The sequence below is a fragment of the Pyxicephalus adspersus genome, chromosome W (genome assembly GCF_032062135.1).
Source record: "Pyxicephalus adspersus chromosome W, UCB_Pads_2.0, whole genome shotgun sequence".
NCBI lineage: Eukaryota > Metazoa > Chordata > Amphibia > Anura > Pyxicephalidae > Pyxicephalus > Pyxicephalus adspersus.
Genome location: NC_092870.1, coordinates 9161955 through 9165663, shown reverse-complemented (window position 1 = coordinate 9165663; position 3709 = coordinate 9161955).

Below are 3709 nucleotides of genomic sequence, written 5' to 3'. Positions count from 1 at the left end.
ATCCATCAGCCTGGGAAAAGAAAGCCCATCCAACTCTATCACGTGAATTTAATCAAACCTTGGAAGGATAGAGAGTCCCTGGTAGCGACCACAAAACCCCAAAGGAATTCCCATGCAGATATTGAAAAGGTTGCAATAGGTGACACCCTGTCCAAACCCCAAAAACAAGGAGTTTCTACAACGGAACAGGAATATTTTTATGGCCCTGCCAGAAATTACAGATGTCATTCAGCATGACATAGTCACTGACCCCAAGGTAACGAAAAACATTAAACCATACAGAATCTCGGAGGCTCGATGACAAGCGGTCTCTGAAGAGGTAAAGCGTATGTTAGATCTGCAAGTTATTGAGGAATCCAAAAGCGCCTGGTCATGCCCCATTGTATTGGTACCTAAGCCAAATGGGGCCTGGCGGTTCTGCAATGACTTCTGCCGACTAAATGAAGTCTCTAAATGCGATTCCTATCCTATGCCTCGGGTAGATGAGTTAATTGAAAGGTTGGGACCAGCTAGGTATATTACCACGCTTGACCTCACCAAGGGATACTGGCAGATTCCCCTATCAGAGGAGGCAAAAGAAAAGACTGCCTTCTCCACCCCAGATGGGCACTTTCAGAATTTGGGTTACAAGGGGCACCCGCCACTTTCCAGAAATCAATGGATAGGGTCTTGAGGCCCCATAAAAGGTACGCAGCTGCATACTTAGACGATATTGTGGTCTTTAGCACAGACTGGGAAAAACATCTACGTAAGGTACAGGCAGTACTTGATTCTCTCAGGAAAGCTGGCTTTACTGCTAACCCTAAAAAGTGCGCTATTGAGTTGGAGGAGGCTCGCTATCTGGGGTATATTGTAGGTAAGGGCACAATAAGACCACAGGTAAACAAAGTGGAGGCAATTAAGAATTGGACACAGCCTCTGACAAAAAAACAGGTGAAGGCGTTTTTGGGGATTGTTGGCTATTACCGCAGGTTTGTCCCAAACTTTTCCTTCATTGCAGCACCATTAACAGACTTTACAAAAGGGAGAGAGTCAGTAATGGTCCAGTGGTCTCAGGAGGCAGAAAAGGCGTTTCAGGACCTTAAAAAAGCCCTGTGCAGTCAGCCTGTGCTGATCGCACCAGACTTCTCAAAAGAGTTTGATGTCCAGACTGATGCCTCAGAGGTGGGTTTAGGGGCAGTAATGTCACAGGAGGTAAATAGGGAAGAACACCAGATTATATATTTGAGCAGAAAACTCACCTCCTGTGAGAGAAACTACTCAATCGTGGAGAGGGAGTGTTTGACTATAAAGTGGGCCCTCGAGGCTCTACGGTACTATTTGGCAGGTAGGAAGTTCCGGTTGGTATTGGACCATGCCCCTTTGGATGTGCCGAAATAAAGGGAACAATGCAAAGGTGACAAGGTGGTTCCTGGCGCTACAGGACTTTAATTTTGTGGTAGAGCACAGGGCAGGGAAGCATCATATCAATGCTGATGCCTTATCAAGGGTTCACTGTCTGTCAGGGTCAAATGCCCGGTCCCCTGGCCTTGGGCAGAGGGGGGGAGGGGGGGATATGTAGGCAACCAGCAGGAAAGGTACTAGAGGGCAGATATGTGCCATGCAGGTTGCTGATATCAGTGCTATAATTCCGGGGATTGCAGTGTGACTGTTCCAGCAGTTTATCCCGGGATTTCCCCACTGCTGGAGAAAAGTCCAGGTTCAGCTCCCAGAGGGAGTAAAAAGGGAATGCCTGCCAGGGAGCAGAGGGAGGAAAAGACTCTAAAGGAGAGGACGAGAGAGAGAGAGAAAGAGAGAGAGAGAGAGAGAGAGAGGATGAGAGAGAGAGAGGACGAGAGAGAGGACGAGAGAGAGAGAGAGAGAGAGAGAGACACAAGACTCTGCACAAGGTGACTAGTTTTTTTTCTGCCTATTTGAAAATGGACTGTTATAGAACACGGGACAGCTGAAAATGATTGATGTATATAATTATATGTATATATAATGTGAGATTGGCCCGTAGCAACGGGGGGTGTTTCAAACAGGAAACAGGGCCAGCAGGTTAAAAGTGCTCTAAGGCCCTAAAAAGGACTCTAAGGCCCTAACCATATAGCTTTTCCAACAAAGTCTGTGTCTTTGTTCACAGTTTATAGTTCACAGTTCACCTTGGACCTCCTCCCAGCTTACCAGCCAGGACAGAGCCACAGGAATAAGCAGGCTGGGAGTTTATATCCCCAGCCTAATTTCCAGGATGCATTTCAGGCGAGACAGTTACGCCTGATCATACCCAGGTCTCTTTAGCTCATTGTCATTAAGCCTGGTACTTCAACCCCACCTTCAGGTCAAAAGGAAAACTGACTAAACACAAAAATACTCTGCGTATAACTTGTATCTGGGGTAAATGTACCTGTCATCCTGGACGAAACCCTTGTGATTTATTTGGCCAGCTATTACAATATATATATATATATATATATATATATATATATATCTAGTGAAGTAAACAAGAACATGTGTGTGTGTTTGGGACTTTTGTGTAAAGATCTAGTCTGCTGTCAAAAGCGAGCTCTCGTCTGCTAGAGTATGCAGGAATTCATCGTGAGCGTTTAGGTAGGCGCCTATGTAAACAGCTGAAATCATGAAAGCTGAAACTGAACCTGAAAACAATAGGTCATTTAAAAATATGCTTATTTCTTAGCTAATATATATCTTTGAAACATTTGAACACCCCAAACATTTTTTTTTAGGGCTATGTTAAGATGTGTGCTATTGGAAAGAATGATTTTTTAGGGGAACAGTGACTTTTATGCAAACTCACCAGTGTCGAGCTGCCGGAGATGCGCAGCTCGGAGCGAGTGGTCATTTCAGTTGATAACTGCCGAAATTTGGTTGATAGGAAAATAGGTTTTTGGCGTCTGATTCTGGATCGCGAATACACATGCGCGAGCGAGCTTCCGATTTGGCTTGATGAATCAGGCTCCCCATGTGCTTCATTAAAAATAAAATGCAGGAGTTGCAGCCCATTCAAAATGAATGGGGTGTAATAACGTAGCATGCCACCATGCACAATGAACTGTACTGCAGTGCATGTTAGTGTAAACAAGTCCACTGGTACTGAGCAGAACTGTAGGGAATTTTATAAGGCATCACAAAACAGCAATGGAAGCTCTAAATTTCCTTTAAGACAGGTTTACTCTAGATTAGAAAAGAAATACAATCTCAAAGATGATAAAACCTACAGAATAGCTGAATATGATACCACAGTGTTATCTGTCAATATTTGAACTAGTAGTTTTATGTATAAAGAAAATTGAACTGGCAGGAATCAAAATATACAAAATGATTCATTTGTCTGAATTTTTTTTCACTCACTCACTTGGTATTACATTTTTTTGTGAGTTTTTTATTGAAACTTTTTCAGTTAGAATTTGTTAGTTATTTTTCAGTTTAAATTGTTAGTTATTAACATAGTTTACAGGTGAAATATCAATACAATAGCAAAGCCATATAATAACATATAAATATGTATATATATGCATACATATAAAAGAGCTAAAAAGAAAAACAATGGTGGAGTATGACTTAAACAATGCAGTCCTAGATAATAAACGTGGCAAACCAGGGGGATCCCATATACAAAACATAACATTGTACCTAGACCAAAGGACAAAGAAAATAAAACTGAATTGAAAACATGACAATAAAGTAATTAAAAAAAGAAAAAAAAAGA